Below are 23,284 nucleotides of genomic sequence, written 5' to 3' on the forward strand. Positions count from 1 at the left end.
GTACATATTGTATACACAAAAATTACAATATAAGAGATTTTCCTATGATATAAATTAGAAATAAATCATTTGGAAACTACCTTCTGTATAAAGATTTAATAAATTATATAGAGGTTAAGCTTCATATAGGTTGTGTTTCCCTCATAAGTAAATTATGGAGTAGCTACATAACTGAAACTAGAGGGTAGGTTTATAATAATGTGGGTGTATAATGATTTATACATACTAAAAATTACAACTTTGCAAAATAAATGCTTACTAGAGTTTTTCCAGTACATCCAAATTTATTTTTGTCGTTGCAAACTAGATTTGATAGTATTATTAATATCTATAATACAAAGTAGAACGATGTCTGTCTGTTTGTTTGTAGCGAAGGATCTCGCTAACCGCTGAACCGATCGGGTTCTCCTTTACAGGGTAGCTTCTAATAGGTCCCGGAAAGGTTTATAACTATTTTCTTGGGGGTAGGACACCCCCAACCCCCCACAAAAATTAAAAATACCCCCCCCCCCCCAAGATTTTTTTTCTTTTTAAAACTAAAATCAAAATAGTGGGGTCGACTACCCCCCCCCCCCAAAAAAAAAAAAATCTAAAATACGAAAAATTGGTTTGATCAAACCTCTTGGGGCAAAGCCCCTAGAGGCTAGGGGCGAAGCCGCTAGTTATAATACAAAGCACATAGATTCTAGAGTCTAAACCGCTTGTAGTATCATAAAAATCGATATATTATTACATGGATGTTGCACCAGATTTTCATGTACTTTTAATCAAGAGAAACTCGCAGCTGGCTAGAATAAAGCTATCTCTCATCTAATTTTTTACCACGTCCCTTCCCCTCCTACTGGATGAACGAGCTGGCCAATAAATGGGGTCAATATTTGCAGCCTAATTTGACGCTGCAATTTCAAAATATCCATGTATTCTGAATCCATTATCATAAAAACCACTTTAAATTCATGTCACCATTTTAATCACAATTTATATTTTTTTAATGTTGAAGAATAAATTATGTTGCTTTGTTTGAATGTGCTTAGCAATTATATTTGTCTCTTGTATTGTTATTTTTGCTCTCTTATTGCAAAACTTTGCCAATCAAAAGTTGCGCAATATGTGGAGTTTTTTTTCTATCTTTCCCTCTTACCATATAAGATTAAGTATTTATTTTTTTACGAGCGGCTGCGCTCCTAGTATCTAGGAGCTCTGTATTGAAAGGAGTACAAAATAGCCCAGAACCAAACTTAGATGTAAAAATTAAATAGCCTAAAACTATCTAGGTATTTATAAGAAGCTTCCATAAAATGGAGAACTCATTCGGTTCAGTAGTTATCGAAATCTTAAGCTACAGACAAAATAAACCTTACTACTTTGTAAAATAGAATGTATAATAGCTCAGATTTTTCCTAAACATCGCTGTGCTAAGGAATTAAAAACTATTGAGATAATGCTTTGAAGTTTAAAAATTATATACAATTTTCCTTTTTTTTACAGTTTAAAGTTTGATTTATATCAGTCTCAACTCTAAAAAAATGTAATTGCAAAAACCTGTAAAATTCAGAATTTATATATTTTTTTTGTTTGTGATTTAATATTTTTTTTCTATCAGACCAGACACCATTCAAAATAATAACCACATACCAAAGTAATTTATAGGTATTCATACAAAATGAAAATAAACTACTGTTCAAATTAGACAAATATTTAAAAAAAATTTGTCTTTTAAATCAGGGGACAAGTTTATTTATTTCTTATTACGGAAATGTCTAGACCGTTTTTTGCACATTTTTTGAAGAGCTTTCTTTTGGTCCAGGATAAATTGCAAGCTCATGATGTTGCAGAAGTGGAATTAATAGGCCCCCAAATTTGTTTTGTTAACCCCCCTTATCGTTTGCAACTTCTAGTCATCCTTATAATAAAGTAACAGGATGTGTGTCTGTTTGTACCGAAGGGCCGATATGGTTCTCCTTTACATGGTAGGTTCTAGGAATGTTTATAACCATTTTGGGTGGAAGGGTAGCACCACTTTCCTAAGAGAAATTGCTTCTAGAAAAAAATTCCCTTCCTCTAGGGGCGTAGCCTCTAGTATATAATTATACAACAACAATTTTCCCTATTTACAATGTAAAAACATTTAAGATGTATAAGAAGTAATTTTCATCATAGCATCTTGAGGGGAACTTCAGATGGTTGTGCTAGAAAATACCAGAGAAAGAGAGAGGGGAAAAATGAGCTGTTGATTATACTAGTCCCCAAAAATCTATGATCACGATTTCTTATTCGTTAGCTTAACAAAATTGGGGACTTTATTGAATTTTGATTGTTTTTCATTAAGTGTAGTGTTCAAACTTTTCATCAACTAATTCTAATCTAAAGAAAGGGTAATTTTGAGTATCATTATTGGGGATGTACATTAGACAAGGTTGATTTCCAACTTTTTTTGAATTTCAAAAATATCAAAATGACCGCATTAAAATGCTGATTATGAATCTTTTTTGAAAAATATTGCTCCTAGCTCGAATAAGAGCTCATTAAGTACCTAAAAAGGCTGATTTAGTCAAAATTGTTCATTTTGGTAGGTTATTTGAAAATCATTTCAGACTGAATCAATATTTTTCAAAACGGTTTTCAGATCTGTAATCAGCATTCCCCCTTGCCCTTTTTTTCAAATTAAGTTTATTTGACTATGATTTTTGGGCAAGTTAGTTGTCATCTATATTCTGACGTCAGGGCTTTGCAGGTTAAGTCCCCCCCCCTTTCAGGGGTTAGGCTTAGAAAAAACTTCCATTACCTTATTATTCACTAATATTAATTATCATTAATTTATTTCAAAAATAAGAAGAGGGGGTTGGGAGTTTAAGTTTTCAAAAGTGAGGTTAGAGGCTAGACTCTTGGTCCATTACCTAATACTTGTGAGTGGTAAATTATTTAGCAGACAATCAACCCTTTGATTGCACGATCTTTGTCTGGAGATCCTCACTGCGCATGGTAATGAGTTGCGCCTGGTTGGGGCCAAGGCATTACCCTACTCAAACTTTTTACGTCCTGTTCTTAAAAAAGAAGGTAGATACCATTTTTAACGTCTTTGTTATGACCCAGATTCGAGTATGCATCACTTTCCTTGATTTTTAAAATTAATTAATAATTGACAATTTTTCTCTGCAACTTTGTAACACATCCAATAATTGTGGACAAAACATTTCCAGAACAAATTTAGCAACAGATTTATTTTATCTGTCTCCATAGGATAATATAACAGAAAGGTGTCCAGAGACAGAAAGGAAAAAGTCTTAAGAATAAAAAGGAAAATAATTTCTCGTATTCATTCGAATCCGGTGGATAGGAACCGGTTCTCATCCATACGAAAAAACTATGTCTAGCATCGTATTATATCCAGCTTTCTACGAATATAAAAATGCACAATCATAAAATTAAAACCAGTTTTTTAGCCGGTGTACATTCTATATCCGCGGAAAGCCGTTTATAATACGATGCGAGAAATAACTATTCTTTTTTTCCTCTTCAACCAACAAAAAGATTAAATGAAAACTCAAAAATGTGTTTAAAGCAAAGTTGTTAAAAAAAATATATTTTAGTTCTAATTTTTAGAGAAGCTTGTCTTTTTTAAAGTCAAGATACTTTTTAGAGTAATATTCTGCTAGATTTAAATTCCAGTTTTTTATATTTTAAAAATCGTTAGTGACGCTTTTCCAGAGTATAAGGTCGAAGTTATTTGATTTTATAAACGTAAATATAGTTATTTATCGCATCGTATTGTAGAAAGTTATCAGCTTTCTGCGGATATTAATACTATAGATTGTAAGATTAATTCCGGTTTTGTTATCTCCCTGGGCTAACAAAACTGGTATTATTTTTCATTTTACAATTCGTAGAAAATTTTCTATAATACAATGCTATATATAATTTTTCAGTATGGCTGGAAACCGGTTAAAATCCAGAGTATACTAGAATACTAGAAATTATTTATCTGTTCTAAAAAAAAATATTTAAATTCCATTGGGATTTAAATTATCTATTCATTGAAGAAGAGATTTAATGATGAGAGTATTAGAAACTTTTAACCACTTGAACTAGAGTATTTACAAACATTTTAAAAGCTCTTGAAATCTTCATTTCTTGCTTACATGATATTTTAAATTTTAATATAGGCTTGTGCCGAAATGTTAGTTGATTGGTATGTTGGTGTTTTAGTAAAATAACTGTATATAAAGTGTTTAAAGAAACTCAAAACGTGTATTTTTGTCACTCTTAACCCTGCAAAAAAACAGTCTTTTTACTACACTTAAAGGTTATACTATAACTGTCCCTGACTATAACCTTTAAGTATAGTAAAAACTAGTAAAGGTAGTAAGATTTTGATTGTATGTCTATTAAGATCTTGCTATCTACTGAACTGATTGAGTTTTTATTTATAAAAGCTTCTCAGTGGTACTAAGATTGTTTTAGGAATTTAAATTTTTTAATTTTAGTCTTAGTTGTGTCTGTCGGTACCTAAAGATCTCGATAACCGCTAAACCGATTTAGTTCTACTTTACAATTCAGAGTCTAAAAGGTTCTGGGGAAAGTTTATAACTATTTTGGGGGAGGGTAACACCACAAGAGAAATCGTCACTAGAAAAACTTCCCCCCCCCTCAATTTTTTTACTTTTTCTTTTTAAAACTAAAAATAGGGGGTGGGTAATTTATATAAAATCAAAAATGTAAATCTTTAATAGTTTATAAATAGTGTAATAAAAATCATATCAACTCTATTGAAAGAATAAAAAGAAAATTCCAATACCATGATGCTTTATTATAAGCCTTATAATTCTGTACATTTTGGTAATCATTTAAAATTATCCTTACATAAAAGTAACAGGATCTATGTCTGTTTGTCTGTACCAAATGATCTTTTTACCCGCTAAACCGATATGGTTCTCTAGAAAAAAATACCCACACCTCCATCCATCAAGTGCCCCTAGAGGCCTCTAAGGGCGTAGCCGCTAGTATCAGAAATACTAATTCATTTTAACCCCACAGTTCTAATTCAAATGAGCCAAGAAGGATAAATTAAAAAATGTACGAGAGATTAAGTCTACTTTAGTATCTCCAATATTCCGTATCGATTAACAACTTATTTGTCAAAAGTTCATCATTTTCAAACAATTTATCACAATAGAAAATAAAAAGGGATTTATGTGGCTCGGTATCAACTCTAACTTAAAAAAAAATTGTTTTGCTCAAGTTTGATTGCTTTGAACGATCTGACCAATATGTAAATGGGTTCCATATTAGCAAATTAAATTAGCAACAAATTTTCTCCTGTTAATATATTATTTTGGCCATGTTTCTTATAATCAACTAAAATATAAAAATAATATAAAAAAATAACCTGACCTTTAAAGCCCTAACATGTAGCTGTTAAAAAAATCTAGAGAATTTATTGTAGTTAAAATGATACTGAGCCGAAGTTTAAAACATTCAGGAGGGGATTAATTGAAATCACAAAATTGTCATAGTCCTACAAAATTACCATTAAAATGATGTCCATATCAGGAATCCAAAGGGATAACACAAAAGCCGATAATTTGCTGTACATCCCCAGTGATAATGCACAAAATTACCTCTTCAATAGATTACAATTAATGGTTAAAACGTTTTGGCACTCAACTTAATCAACCAACCTATTAAAATTCAATAAAAATCCTATAATTATTGAGCCAACGAATAAGAAAATGTAGTTATAAAACTCTTGGGACCTATGTAATCAACAGCCTAATATACCCTCCCTTCCAGTGTCCATATTCTATTGAGACGGCAGTGTGGAAAATAGTGATGACAATAAGGAATGGGGCATTATTGGACTCTAAATTTTACTGGTTCCTTAAGTTTTATAACTAAGTATTCTCATGTTTTAGCTTTAAATACAATAGTGACTTTTATTGAATCTTGATTGGATTGTAATAACTATCAGTGTCCAAACTTTTCCACCAATGATTCTTATCTTCAGATGGAAACAATAATTGGTGATGTATAAAGAAGTTTGTATTGTCTGAAGCTAAAATCTTGAAAATTGCTGGTTCGAACGGGCTCTACTTTTCTGGAAAGCTTCATAATTGTCTCAGGGTGGTTAAGGGTCTTTTCCTTTACTCCTCCGCCCCCCTCCCTCCCCTAGAGACTAGGGGTGAAGCAACTAATAAAAGTAAGATTCAGATCCTTCGTACATCTCGGATGAATCTAATTTAACAATAAGAGATCCAGTAAGACTACGGAAACAATTAATGTATTATTACTTGGAAGTTGCATCATATTTTACGTACTCTAATAAAGTGAAGCTCGCAGCGGGCTAAAATAAAATTAACCCCCGTTAACTTTCTTTACCTCACTCCCTCGCCTTCTACTTGATGAACGAACTGACCAATAAATAAGGTCCATATTGGCAAGGTAAATTAACGACTAAGTTTCCCTTGTCATAATATCCATGTATATCCTATATCCATTTCTGAAACTAAACTAAGATATTATATAATATTTTAGCATGTGAGAAATTTCCTGTGGTCTTTAGACTTTGACTGATGATTCCTGAAATGTTTAGGTACAATTTAGAAAGCTTTGCTTAATTTGTATCACCACCTATTTGAAATTGATGAAATCCCTTCTTTGATCCTTCACAATTGGTTTATTTAAAACCATTCTATCAAATATCATACGAGAAGGTTTAACCTTATCTTCACTGGGAGTGTGTTTAAAGACTTTGTTTCAAAATTGCAATAGACATAATAAAATTATGAACTTAGATAAACGGGGTTAAAAAACTTAAGTATTCTTTCAATACACATTATTGAATAAAAATCACGAAACCTTTCTTAAAATGAGGTTGCGTTATAAAAATAAAAGCATACAATTTTTAAAAGTGTATGTGTAGAGTAAATATATATTACACGGAGTTCATTGCCTAATCTAAATAACATGAAATATGTGTACAAAATTGGGATAATTTTCTGTCCCCTCCCTCTTGTTCTTAAAGAGCCCCTAGATCCTAGTGGCGTAGCTAAAAGTAAAATAATAGATATTGTATATATAGAGAATGATAGATAAACTTGCATGTTACAAATTACTCCATCTTAAAATCATAAAATTTCTTTACAACCATTTGTTATCATTAAACAATAGATAGATAGTTAAATAGATAGGTAGTTGGATAGATAAATGAATTGACATTGAAAAGATAAATATATATGGACAAATAGATGGGTAGATAGGTAAATGAATTGTATTTAGCAAGTTACTGAATCTTGAAACATGAATATAGACATACAATCATAATAATTATACATACATAGATAAATAGATATGGACGAATGGATAGATAGACAGATAAATAAATTGCATGTAGCAAATTGCTCAATCTTTGAAACATAAAAATAACCATACGCGCATTTGATACATATAAACAATTTTTAAATACATACATAGATAGATAGGTAGTTGGATAGATTATTAGATATGTACGAATAGAAAGATCAGCAAATAAATTTCTTCATGTAGAAAAAAGCTCAATCTTTAATAGATAAAAATTAGCATATAATCATTTAATACCTATAAACAATTCTTAAATAAATACATAGATAGTTAGGTAGGTAGTTAGATAGATGAATAGTTGGATAGAAAGATCTATAAATAAATTGCATGTAGCAAATTGCTTAATCTTTGAAACATAAAATAACTATACAGCCATTTCTTACAGGGATCTAAAGGAATAGACAATGGCAGATAAATTGATATACAACCCCAATGATGATACATAAAATTACTCCTTCTGTAGGTTACAATTAATGGTTGAAACGTTTGGACACTCAGCTAAATTAACCAACCAATAAAAATTCAGTCCACAAAATTTTTCAGCCAACGAAGAAGAAAACTATAAAACTTTGGGGACAAGTGTAATAAACAGTCCATTGTCCCCTCCTATGAACTTATTATGTTTGTCATGATTAAGGATAAAAAGCATGCATCAAAAGAATTTAACATAAAAAGTATATTATTTATAATCAAGAATTTTCTTTTTAAAAATATAAACTTTTCCAAATCTATAAAAATTGATCAGTATTCTATACATTTGACTTGTAGGAAATTATATAATGGGTTTTGTCCTGGTTATCTGAAACCCCCCACTATTGTATGGGCATGTAGGCTTAATGAGGCAATATAAAATATAATGAACATATTAATAACCAACTCTAGGAACCTATAAAAATTTTATGCAAAATCCTTAGGAGAGGGGTGGGGTGGGTTGGGTTGGTGGTTAGATTAAGTTATTTTCAGCGACAAAGATATGGAATCTTTTTTTGTTTATAATACTGTACATTGTTGTCCTAGGAATCATTTATTATAAAATCAGATGAATAGGAAAATTATAGCATACAAAAATTGTCAAAAAAGATAACAATCAGAACTTTTTTAATGGACTTTTTGGTAACGGATGTTTTTGGAATCATTATGCAAAGTTTGATTTCTTAGGATATGATAGTTTTTAAGAAATCATTTCATCGAAAAATGCCGTAGTTTTTATTATTGGAATGAATCGTATATAACTTGAATAATTAAAAGGATTTGTTTACTTGGAATCCTTTTTTAAAAATTGACGGATTTTTGTATCAAAATTGCCATTTTAAAAAGGCAAAATTATTATTTCTTCAGATTGCATATTTATATTCTTTCTTCATTGTCTTTTTTTTAAGAAAACTTATCTTAATCCCAGATTTTGCGTGGTCGGTTAATTTTACAGTAATGAATATATTACATACATTTTTATTGGACGATCATTTCAAATAATCTAGGGACATTAATCTATTAAATTATAATTTGACTGTTACATAATATCTCTAGAATTGGAAATGTTATTTTAAATTATTAATTAAATTGTAACCGGAAAATCCCGCTGAAATTGTATGTTAAAATGAATTTTTGTATAATTATAGAAATATAATCAAGAAAACTACCTGCCTCAAGTGGCAGAGAACCTTTTCGTCTACTAGCAAATTGCGTTCTATACTTTTTGTAGGGACACGGTTGTGTTTGTATTTCCGAGACGCCAATTTCAAAGACCCAATAAAAAATCAGGCCAGGGTCCTTGCACTGTAGGCAGAGTTACATATGGCCCGTGCCCCCTCTATTCGTTTACTTTAAGCAAATATATTGCTTCTGATTTGAACAATATATAAGCCCAGCGTTAGGCCTTAAATCAAAAATCCTATCAAGATATATTTGATATTAATGCCCATACCTTTTTGTTCCTAAACATTAATGTTATCATGATAAAGATACATTATACTTTACACTATCCTAAGTGAGTAGAGCTACTCTTAGAATTATTTAGTTATCCAATTATAATTCGTAAAATAAGCGTGTTATATCAGCTCTAAAAATAAATTACTTTAGGCGCATCAACTTTTAGCCAAAAACACTAATAACTAAAGATGAAAACACTGAGGCATAGCTTTCTAAATAGGTTCTATATCAGATGTGTAAGAATAATAATTTTAGTAAAAGTCAAATGGGTTACCTGGCCCATAAATACTTGGAAAGTTTTGGCTCTGTTTTACTTTCAACCCTTATGTATAAATCAGGTATTTGTATGATCTGATTATTTTTATCATTTCCACACATTCTTTTATACCCTTTTAATAGGATTTTAGTAGTGAATCTATTCTTCAATAGTTCTTGTTCTTTTATCTGTTTGTCGCTAATAATATGGTTTCTCTTTCTTGTTAACTTTCTGTTTTCTCTTTTTAATTTCTTTGCTACTATATAACCATAATCGTCCTTGTTTCCTTTAAAATACCTTTTTATTTATTTTATGTACTGTGTTACCTATGTCTATCCTTTTTTATACTGAACTCTTTTTACCAAAAGATTTTTGCACATAGAGAAAAAAATACTCTTACAAACTTCTATTGAAGTACTTGGTCTATGGAAATGTCTATCCTTGGCTACCCTTTTTATACTAAACCCTTTTTTACTCAAAGGTTTTTGCCAGGGAGGGAGGAGACAATGTGCTGTTTAATGCTCTAGACCCCAAAGTTTAATAATAACGTTTGTTAATAGTTGGCTTAACAACTTTGAGGACTTTTATTGAATTTTGATTGGTTGGTTCAATAAGTAGGTTGTTCAAACGTTTCAACAACCAATCGTAATCTACAGAACAGGTAATTTTGTGTTTCATCAATGGGGATGCACATCAATTTATCCGGCATCGTCTTATCCCTTACGATTCCTGTTTTTTTGCACATACATAAAAATACCCATACACACACTTCTATTGAAGTACTTGGTCTTGAAAAGGCGCTAGCCTAAATCTGTTTAATTAATCGGTAGATAAATGGTTTAGATACTGTCCTAATATCTATACATTTTTGCCAGGTGATAGGGATATTTCTTCTAAAGATTATTTTGCGGATTTTGACTTGAATTACCCTTTATTGTCTTGGGAATCATTATCTTAAACATAAAATGGGTTTAACATGCAAACATAAGTCATGTTGATATTGATGATTTAAATCTTAGTATGGCTTCGAAGCATACAATTTTAAAAAAATAGTAAAATAAAAAATCATAAACTTAATCTAAATTTTGTTGTTCCGGGCCTCCGATCCCTCGGGGCTAACAAATCTGGTTTAAATCTTTAATTTTTCATTTTAATATCCGTGGAAAGCTGTCAATTTATAAAAATGTACTCTGTTTAATCTGTCACTCAAGTAATGATTCTCTAAACAAGTTCATAAGCTTTGTTTTAATATCATAAGGCATGTGTTACTTTTGATTTTATCTTATTCTTAATATGTCCGTTCATAATATGTTGTAAGTAAAAAGAAATGTGTCCATAGGCGTTCAGAATTTCATAATTTCTATGCATATTGATGGTAATTTTAACATCAAACCCCAACCTACACCCCACAAAAATCCCTCATGAAGATCTTTAAGAGTGGGTAAAACCCCACCTTTTATCAATATTTTAACCTCCCCCCCCTCTCACAGCAAAAGTTATGTGCACGTCCTTCTACCCATAAATGTCAGCTAATTCGAATGAAATTGGCACAAGTTTTTTTTTGTTTGAATCTTGAGATCTAATACTACTAAACCGATTTAGTTCTCTATTTTAGGTAAGATGCACACAGATCCTGTAATGGTTGTAAGCTTTTTTTCCAGCCTTTCTCTGCCATTTCAAAGAGAGAGCCAATAGAAACTAGGGTCGTTGCCGCTAGTTAAAAAAAAGATGTATAGAAGAAAATATATAACAAGATATGTTAACCAGATTCATATGAACATATATGTATATATTTATTGGGAAAGAATATAAAAGGCTAATTGTTGAAATCTCATTATAAAGTGGGTTGTACCATTCACATATTGGGATTCTATAGTCTTCAAGTTACCATAGTATCACACTACAATGCCAGTGTAGCGTCATGAGAAATTATGCTGTGCTAAATGAAATTAATCAACTTTGAAACCAGCCAATGAACCCCTTCTTTGCTGGATGTCTTTATTATGTATTCACTGGTGTCCTGGATAGGAAACAGGTTTATTTTGAGTTACGTATGACAAGACCTATATTTCTATGACCGGGCATGTATGACGGTTCAGCACATAACTTTCATTAAATCACTGCTGATCATTTTTGTGGATTTTTTTGAAAATTACTTTTTTACCCATATTTTCATAGTTTTTCCCCCAAAAAATCACAATATTCTCACATTTCCAGCTTACTTATTCTAAATTCATGCAAAAAAGTATAATAGATGACAGCTATAACAAGATCAATAACCTCAATTGACCATTCTAAGATTTGTAGGTAAAACATAGATCCTGGGTTTGATACAAGGTTCCTCTGAGGTTCCACCAAAAAAGTCTAAACAAATCAGAATCAGCAATGATTTTGTACAATGTTTTCATTGTAGTATTAACAAGTAAATCACTTCTAGACACCAAGCATATGGAGGACTGGTAAAATTATTTCATTACTGAAACCAGGGAAACTTGATAATTAGGGTTCCAGCTACTGCCCTGTCTCACTTCTTTATCCTGCCTGCATGATTCATCCCTACCTGAATGATGCTGTTAAACTTGCAGTCCAACATTATGGCTTTCACACAGGCAGGTTTACCACCACTGCCTTACAGAGTATTAAAACCTTAATCAACAACAGCCTAAACAATAAGAAACCAGTTATCAGAGCAGTGCCAGTTACCATTTATCTTTCAAAGGCTTTTGACACTATAAACAATGAGGTTCTACTGCATAATATTAATGCACTAGACTTGAATGAGTACATGTAACGTTTTTATGTGAATGAGGTAGACAACAATTTGTTGTTATCAGAGGATCTAAATATGCATACAAATCTGCCAAACATGCTGACCTACATGGAGGGGTCCTATACCATATACTATTCAACCTGTAAATAAATGCCAACACCTCACTTTAATTACATCTAATTTCCTCTGCTGACAACTCGAACAGCATAAGTCCCCTTATTTATCCTTATGTCAAGGACATAAAAGCTTAATTAGCAGTTCTTAATGAATGGTTAAAAAGTCAGAACCCATTCATTTCTCCAGCCAAATAATCTACAATAGTCTTTACCACCTTTTCGAATGAAGCGGGCACTGTAGTCATTGTTGAAACAGTACCATAAGTCAGACATCCTAAGTTCTTAGGTGTTACATGTGACAATCTTTTCTATATCACCATCTTGTTAAGGAGCCTAGAAACAAACTAAACCACAAAAACAAAATGTTTTAATCTCTCTCCACCAGAGGGAAAGAAAAGTAAGTCATAGTAAATACATAAAATGCAATTTGCCAATCCCTGATATTCTACTGTAGTTCCATATTTAGTAATGCCAGCTGGGACAGCTTACTGTTTGCTGGAAAAGCTGCTTTGAGAACAGCCATCTACTGTCACAACATGAACCAGGAAGCATTCGTTACCAGCAATATTTTACCATGAACTGCAGTAGATCCAAACTCATTACCCAGAACAGCTAAAACCACCCTGTCCCTATACTTTCAGGTTACGATATTTACCTGAATACTTTAAAGGCCAGAGTAAACAAGAATCTGGTGCAGTTTGTGTCTGACACTGGCAAGAATTTCACACAACCACCATCATTCAACTGCAACCACAACCCATCAAAAACTTTAAAAGCAGCCACAATACTGAACTAACTGTTTCCAATGATGATGAGCAGGAACAAACAATAACACAGGAACTATTTAGACATCAAGTCAGCAAGGAACCAATATTAAGCAAGATAGCTTGTCAATATTACAAAGAAAACTTTATACAGAATCATTGCTGATTCTGAAGCATGTTAGTTTAAACTTTATTGGTGGAACCTCAGAGGGACATCTTATTACAGCCAGGAACTATGCTATAACAATTCATGAGGCATGCATGAGGGACTTAACAAAAGAGTATGTTTTTGGGTTAACTACAAAAACAAACTTAAGTTTTGTTTAACTGTTTAGACATTTATTCAAATAACAACTTCAAATAACTTTTACCCAACTTCTAGACTACAAATCTTAGATTAGTTAATTGATTCTGAATGATCTTGTTATGGATAATAAAAAAGTCAGCTGTATTATACTTTTCTTTGAATAAATTTAGATTAACTATGCTGTAAATATGAGAACATTGTGATTTATTGGGGAAAAACTATGAAAATCTGGGTAAAAAAGTAATTTTCAAAAAAATCCACAAAAATGATCAGCTGTGATTTAATGAAAGTTATGTGCTGAACCATCATACACGCCCGGTCATAGAAATATAGGTCTTGTCATACATAACTCAGCAAAAACCTGTTTCCTATCCAGGACACCAGTGTATTGCCTTATAAAACTGCAAATATTTAATTCAGCAAATATTATTGGTAACCTAATATTCTTTGTATTTTCATTACATCAATATACCTGTACCCTATCCAAATACTTGAGGGTGTAGCCCTATCCTGCTTTATTCTCAATTTTAGGTGTTGAAGATTTTTGTGCTTCTATTGTTATTGGATATTTATCTAAACCTGACTTAGATATATAAAGATACTCTAAAATTTGTATACCTCTCCAGATATTACAAATATCCTCTATAGAAGCCCTTGAATATGTACATGATTCCGCCCCCTCCCCCCTCAAAAAAATTATTTTTAAAAACTTGATCACAGGAAAGATTAATTTAAATCCAACCCTTGTAAAAGAATAATCGACATATTATTTCAAGCTAAATTGAAGAATAATTTTCTCCTGTCAATATATCCATTCTAAGAATTACTAAACCTTAAACATGAACATAAACTTTAAAAGCAGTTTTGATTTTTTAAACTGAATTGTTGGAACAACTTTATTATCCTTGCTTTGTGATATCATCAACAAATCTGCAGGGAGTATTTTTTACACTTTTAGCCATACAGGCATACAGGGATAGATTTATGGAATAATAAATGTATAATTATATATGTATAACCCAGATAACTTCCTGATTTCAGTAGTGGGGACCTTTTAGTCTGCTAGCAAATTGCTTTCTGCTCTTTTGTAGTGACTTGGCTGTGTTTATATTTCATAACACAAAATAGCAACAATTTTATTTTTTACACTCAGACTCACAAAAAATTTTTATTAGCGGGAATGAAAAATTTTCTATTTATCTATTCTTGTGTCCTCGCTCTTTCATAGGTTGCAGTTAACTGTATATGTAATAATAAGTAATGAAATTTAGGGTAGGCAAAGTTCATTTGGCATTTTTCATTTGACATTTGACTGTAAATAATGCTAGTAATATATTTTTCGTTGTCTAAAAACATTGAATATTTTTACAAAATCTTGATTGGTTGATACAAGCTAGCAATTTATAGATATTTAAACCAAAATTTTTTTTCTTATTCATATATCATATACTTTCTTATCTCTTAATATCCATGCTCATTTATAATTTTGAAATTAGAATTTAACACACAATAAGTGTCTCTAAGACTTCACTTTCCTCACTCTGTATATAACTTTATAACTATGTAACCATGTATATAACTCAGGTTACTTTATAGAATATCTTATTATGTTATTTTGGGATTGTAGGAAGGCGTTATTGGCCTTGGCAGCTTTTTATAGTGCCTATAAAAATGACGTCATACTGTAGTACTATTGGTAAATCAAAATGTATACTGGCCTGCCATTGGTAATTTAGTCTGTGTATTTGCCTATCATTTGTCTTATTTGTCTTTTGTATTGTATGACGTAATATCTCCTTCGACACCCCCCACCCCATCCTTCCTCTCGAATTGTACAAATTGACATTAATTTAATCTAGTTTTGAAAGAATAGCTTAATCTTATAGCCCTTCATAAATGATAGCGGCTGTGTCCCTATCATATTGTGGAGGTAGGGCAGTAAAATGACCCAAAATCATCCTAAAGCTTCAGTTTAAAACCTTTGTGGAGGTAGGGCAGTAAAATGACCCAAAATCATCCTAAAGCTTCAGTTTAAAACCATCCCGTTACCTATATTTGAAGATTTCCAAAAAAAACTTAGTCAGTGGAGTGTTTTGTGAGATCTTAACGTACAAACAAAAAACATTACTGCATTATATATGGATTTAAAATATTTTTATTTGATTAGTGAAAATATTTGTTTAAATCTTTCAAAAATAAATCTGCTCTTTAGTAAATACTCAAAAAGATATCAACCATAAAAAAGGATGCTTTCTGATGTTTGATGTTTGGGACAAACAATGAAAAAAAGATCCTATTAGATCCAATTGTAGTTAAGTAGCTTGATATATAAGGCATACCAGAGACGTTGAAAACAGTACCTACTACTGCTATGTCTTGCACATGATACTTATAGTGTAGTGAGAGTAGGTGGAAAGCCTTTGTTTATAACAGTTAGGACTTCCAGAAAAAGGTCGCGCAATGAAAGGGTTGGCTATCTGTTGCATGTTACCTGGTATCCTATTACATTTTTTTTTTTTTGGGGGGGGGGGGTTAAAGGTTTGAGGTGTGCAGTATAATGTATTTTCAAAAAAAAAAAAAATTGGGGGGAAGGAAACACCCCTTTACTCACTTTAACCCCTATAGATTTCCTTGGGGTTACTGCCTTTGGTATTATAAATTAAAAGGCAAACCTAAAATGTTTCTAAAAATGTTTCTATTTGAACAAAAAGACTCAAACTATCCGAATCAATTAGTTTTTAACCAAACATGTGTATCATATACGATGTACCTACATATAGTATTTTCATGTTTAAACGTGGTAGCAAAATTACTTGTTTTTTTTTACATTATCAAAAGATATCAGAGATAACTTCCTTCTGCAAATGGATGTAAATTATACGTGGATATTATGCCAAGGAAAAAATGTCAATATAGTTCGCCAGTTTGGTCAGTTCGTATATCCAGTAAGCTGGAAGGAGAGAGTGTAAAGGGGGTGGGCGGGGGTAAGCGTTATTTCAGCCCGCTGCATGTTTCACTTTAGTTATTAGAGAACATGAAAATCTGGTGTAAGATCCAAGTGATAAAAAAATTATTCTTCAGCGTTTAATATGTTATCTCTTAGAGAAAAGTATAATATAAATCTTTTTGCTAATATGTAATAACACTAACTAAAAATAAAATTCGCCAAGTAATTCATTTCCATATTAGAATATATCATGCATTTATTACATTTTATGCTAAAGTCAATGCTATTTTTTCGTGTAACTGATTGAACACCTATCATGTATTTGTATTTTCTTTTCATCTCTCTCACAGACTTTAAAGTTTATTGGTGCAGATAAGCTGATATACGTTTATACAGCTAGGTTATTATCCTGCTTTAGCAAATATAAGTTTATGGATGATGGTCATCATTGCATATACTCTCAAAAGATGAATTAATTTTAGTATCTTGTATTGGTGCAATTTTACATAAACTTTATTTTGTAATATCATTAATCAAATCCTTATTAATTGGTTTCGAGCTTGGTGTAGGGCAACCCCCCCCCCCCTATCCTCAAAATGCTAAGAGCGAAGAAAAATATTATTTTTTAAAATCAAAGTATTATGACCTTAGCTACATCAACATTGTACTTATAAGAACATAACTAATTGTTATAGGAATCCGCTTGTAATATTAAATAATGTCAAAATTACTTAGTATTACACTTTATAGTTTTAACCCTATAGTTACAGGTATGATTAAGCAAAATTTGAAAATTTTATAAAGAATAAATGACATTTCTGAAGTAGAACAATTAATAGCTCTTTTCGGACCTCGGAAAAAAACGAAGGAGGCGGATTTATTGTATTTTCACAGTAGCTTTCTCCTATTTCAAGCTCTAACCTTGAGGGCCAATAATTATCATTTACCTAGCCTAACCTAATCTAGATAACTTATCAAAATCTACATTGACAATACGACGAAACTCGCTACTTCATTTTCTTTCCATGATCCCTCTTTTGAAAATATTTTTTTGGTGTTTTTAAAAGCACACCCATATTAAAAGATATTAAGCGGTTTCTTTTTATTGTAAAACCTTTCAACACGATGCTATCAAATTTTGAGTGTGTCTTATCCTTGTTTTATCTTATTATCAGCTTTCTAATTTAAATTTCTCGTTTAATTTATAAATTCTTATTTCTTACTTTAGCTTTTGGAAATAATATTCAAATTAAAAGTATTCCTACTTAGAATCTATCTAAATTAATGTACTTAATTCTGTATTTATCTTTTATCTATCTAATCTTATACTATTACTGGAATCTAACACCAGATTTTCATGTTCTTTTATAAAGGGAAACTTGCAAACCCTCTCTTCCCCCTCCCCTCCCCTCCTACTGGTTGAACGAACTGACCAATATTGGAGTTAGCAACCTAAATTGATGACAATCTTTTCCCTTACATAATATTCAGGTATATTATACATCTCTTTCTATGTTAGAATTCAAAAACTTATCTTTCTTACATCTTACATCTTATTCTAATAAAATGTATTTCATAAAGTCAAAACCCATTAAATAAAGTGAACAAATTTGGATACCTTTTTTCTTTCTTTCTTCAATAATAATAAATTAGATAAATCACCAAATTCGTCCCATATTTTCGTGACAAAAAACCTACAAAAAAATGTCATTTTTAACCCCTAAAAAAAGGGGTCCTTTGATGTAAGCTTTTTTTTGTTTGACATCCCACGGATAGAATACAGGAGTAAGGGAATGGTATATGAAAATAAATTCAAATAGGAGTACCTATGTCAACATAAGTATAACTATTTACCACAAAGACTAAACTTTTCTAACTAGCATCTATGGGCTCTGTATTCAAAGGGTCAGAAAGGGCCTGTAAAAATAACTTAAAACCATCCAAAGAATGAAATCTAAAAATAAAATAGTCTAAAACCATCACAATAACTATGTGAAGCTTATCTAGAATAGAAAACCCAACTGGTTCTTTAGTTATTGAGATCTTAAGCTTTAGACAAAAATTACATAACTAAATTTTTTTTTCATTATAATTTTTTTAACTCTTAAAACAAGTTTATTATACCCCCTAAGCCCTGTAGGTGAAACCATACCTATGGCGTGTTTAAAAGGGGTATTCCAAAGATTAAGATATTTAGACCTTACATTCAAATTGTTAAGTTTTATCAAGTTATAAACTTAAAATAAATTAAATTTTTATTATTTCAAACATATTTTATTGTGATTAAAAACTTCTCTCTCTCTCTCTCTCTCTCTCTCCAAATAATTTTAGTAAGGTAAGGAATCCTTCTTTAACGTAAAAAACCTTGGCTTAAACAAGTCCAATTACGCCCTTATTACAAATTGTTAGCATATGTATTTAAAGATAGGTACAAAGATTCTAAAAAAACATTGTAAAAAAATCCCAAAGTTTGGTTATTGAAAAAAAAACAATATGGCTATGAAATGTAATTTAAGGATTTAAAAAAAATCTAATGTCCTCAAATCTTAGTGCAAAGCACTAACAATATTTTATGTTTTTTTTCAGGGAGGAAGGGAAGGGGTTTTTATCCCAAATTTTATGTTAATTTTTATAGGGATTATAAATTCTAATAAATTGATTTGAAGAGGTATTCCACCTTAGACATCCTTGACCAAATGAACCATTAAAACTAAATGTCAATAAAGGCGTTCTTATTGTAATAGTTCTTTGTTTAGTTTGCTATAATGTTTGTTTCTGAATAACTTTCCTTTTCTATGCATGTATCCTTATTTTGAACCGTGGCTAACAGGATTTTTAGGGCACATTGAAAAGAGACCAAAATATCTGAATAGATCCCTAAAAAATATCTGTTTCTTTTTTAGTAGCGGAGCAACTCTTTTTTTGTAATTATAAAGAAGTCCGTACGTTCATATATCAGGTAATTTTGTAAACGTAACAAATACAAATTAAAAAACTGTTAAAATTGGTTTTAAACCTATTTGGTATTGTAAATAAAAACTAATTTGTTATCAATTTGTTTAATAGTAATTTTATTTGTATTACTAACTGCCTAATGGATGTAGAATATATGTGGATATTATGAAAGGGGAAAAATTTCGTCAATTTAGTTTGCTAATATGGAACTCATTTCTTGGTTTATCCAGTAGGAGGGGATAAGGTGGATTATGGGTATTTTAGCACGCTGCGAGCTTCAATTTATTTAAAAAACATTTAAATCTGGTGTAACATCCAATTAATAATATATCCATATTTCAAGGTCATTGATGCTCGACTTTGATGCATGTTAACATACTTGTTTTGGTATGTGTACTGGAATACGTCTTATTTGATATTTGTCCTAAATATATTACAAATATCTTATAAATATTATAAATATTTTATTTTAACACAATCCTAAAAAGTAGTAAGTGCATTTTGTCTGAAGCTTAAGATCTCAAAATTACTCTACCGATAGAGTTTTCTTTTTTTAGGAAAGCTTCACATAGCTCCTGTAATGGTTTTAAGCCTTTTTATTTTTATATTTCACTCATTTGGTGGTTTTAAGTTATTTTTAGCCCCTTCTTGCCTCTTAGAATAACGAGCCCCTAGATGCTTGGGGCGTAGCCGCTAGTAATTTAAAAAGTACCTTTTATTGTCTATAATGGTAATGATTTTGATATGACAAACAAAAATCAAAATTTCTAAAGTGGACTTTTTGGTATAGATTAAAGAGTTGCTACCCTTTTTAAATTTTACATAAATTCATGAATCATCACACAAAGTTTAAAATCAATAGAATTTGATATTAAAGCTGTACGTTAAGGAAGGACAGACTGTCCCAAATTAAAGAAAAGTTTATCTTTTAAAAATCAATTATGAGCATCAAATATAATATTATCCTGTAAAAGGATTAGAAAGAATTACAAAATTGACATATCATAATTTTTAATGTGTGTATTCGTTTGGAAACAAAATGTTTTTCATCTCAAAATTATGAAATAGCTAATACCTTTGAGTACATTAAACAAATGTTTATGTGTATATGCTATTTAAAATCTCGCTAACCGCCTGGGACTGAATTCAAAAAGGTGGAATTCAGAGTGTTTTAACGAATTTTTGGGGAGGGTAGATCAACCCTTCTAAGATAAAAGTATTTAAGTTGCAGATTCACTTTTGTTTAGTATTATTTTTAGAACACCCCCCAAACCAGGGATACTTTTTTTTCTTTTGGTTGAGTTGGTTTAACCCTAGAAGTGAAACGGTGGTCATACAATTCTGTCTACTCTGCTGTTATTTAATGAAAAATATGGTTATTTTCTTAATTTAATTTAGTTGCCTTTTCAGTCACTCGCAGCTACACTTATAGAAGCCTCTAGGGGCCTTAACGTGGGGTGGGGTGGGGTAAGGGGGGAGGGAGTCGACACCCCACTTTCAATTTAAAAAGAAAAAAAAAAAATTTTACGGGGTCATATTTTTCTAGGGACAATTTATCTTGGGAGTGTGGTGGTACAAAAACCCACAAAATAGTTTTATACCTTGCCAGGACCTATGAGAAGCTATGTGGGAAGATTCATATCGGTAGTGGTTATCGTGATACTTCGATACACACACACACAAACACACAGATACTGTTACTTTATTATAAGGATGAACAATTTCGGTTGTTTTCCTTGATAACTATTGTATTTCCTTTGATGTTTAATAATGAATTGATCAGAAAGTAATACAGTAGGGTAACATATGACCTATACCAAGCATTAATGTGTTATACATAAGTTTCAAAATTATATATAATACTCTAGTTTAATGTTCAATAATAAATTGTAATATACTATGGTAAACTATGACCTATACCAAGCATTAATGTTTTATACATTAGGGTTAAAAACATTTACCATGAATTGTAATATCCTTAATATGTTAAGATATGACTTATACCAAGTTTTAATGTTCTTTACATACTGTTTTTTAATGTTAATTAATGCATTTAATTATGGTAAGAGATGACTTCTACCAAAATTACTGTTTTATACATTAGTGTTATTATTATTGAACTATTATTTTTTTGAATAAATAATAAGAATAAAAAGTACAAAATATTGTATTGTATGTTGATCACCAAGATGAGATAATATTGATTTTAATTGGATTAAGTTATTCTCTTTCTGTTTATATTATTTTCCCAGGGTGTGTGTGTGTGAGTGTGTGTATTGTCATAATATTTACATTTGTAAAAAGATTAATTTTCATTTATATTAATTAAAAGTTAATATTCCGTTTTAACTCTAGAACTGGCAAAATAGTGTCAATGAACAATTTGAAACCTTCTCAAAATAAAACACATTACTATTATCTAGAAATCTTCTAAAACGAAACCTTAATATTTTGCTATCGTCGAAGTCCCTAGAAACAGTAGTGGCACTAGAGGTTGTGAGGAGGGGGAAGGGATTGAGAAGAAAAACTATATCGGTTCAGCTGTTAGCGAGATCCTTCGGTGCAGACACAGGTACGCAGAGCTCTTGTTACTTTATTGTAAGGATTGTTAGGCTTTATTAGTAGATGAAATACAGATAGACAAACAGGCAACCATATCTATAAAGAGTAGCTGCGCATCTTATAACCCATGAAGTTGTCATAATGATTGGCAATCTCCGTGTCTTTCTCTACCAGCACCATGTGAAAATAAAGTATAACCAGGGACATTTCCATCAAAGTCCATTTTCGAGCACTAAAGCTATACCCCATATTTTGGAAATTAACTGAAAATAAAGGTGGAGGTTCTTTTACTTTAAGTCGTGTAATATTGGGTACTGGGAAGCCCCAGTAGGGTTTGGGCACATAAGTTATAGAGCCTGCAGGCGTAGGGTTAGGGTCCCCACATTGGTTATGTATTGTAAAAATCCCTATTCCCTGGTTAATATTACTAATACAAAGACGACAAAACAGTCATAGGGAGCAAAAAGAGCATGGAAAATTAACAATATAATGCCATCAAAACAACCAAAAAAATTTCACTTCTTAAAAAGTATAAAAAGAAACATCTTATTTGATAGAAATACCAAAATATAAAAATTTCCAACAAATTTTAAGTAAATTAAACTACTGAATATCTTAAAATCGTCCCAAAGCTTTAAAAAATGTGTAAGACTGCTAAAAAATTGTGTTATTTTGTATGAAGAAATGTAAAAGTTTAACTAATATACGGTGTCATGAGAAAAATCATGAAAATTGATATAAAACATGATACTCAAAAAAGTTAAAAGCAAGGATGATATAAGGAAAAGTTGAAAATTAAATCAATTGCTATAAAAGTAAACATAAGTAAAATGGTACTACGTCAAACCCTAGATACGTCAAACAGTAGATGCGACAAACGCTAGACAGACAAACAGTAGACAGACAAACCCTAGACACGATATACGCTAGATACGACAAACGCTAGAATGCGACAAACACTAGAATATGATAAACGCTAGATTTTTTCTAAAGGGGACAAACAATAGATACGACAAACGCTAGAATTAATCCTTATAACAAAGTAAATGATGTTTGCTTGTCTGATCTCGCTAACCTCTGAACCGATCGGGTTCTCCTTAACAGGGTAGCTTCTCATAGGTCCCGGGAAGTTTTAAACTTTTTTGGGGGAAGGGTACTACCACCATCCCAAGATATTTTGCACCTAGAAAATAATTACACCCCCCACCCAAAAAATTTTTTTTTTTAAATACTAAACTAAAAATAGAGTTGGGGGATGGGGTGGGTTTAGAAGAAAGTTTTCTTATTCGTTGGCTAACCAACTTTTGGTAATTTAATAAATT

The sequence above is a fragment of the Acartia tonsa genome, chromosome 1 (assembly GCF_053477335.1).
Source record: "Acartia tonsa isolate MP-2025a chromosome 1, ASM5347733v1, whole genome shotgun sequence".
NCBI lineage: Eukaryota > Metazoa > Arthropoda > Copepoda > Calanoida > Acartiidae > Acartia > Acartia tonsa.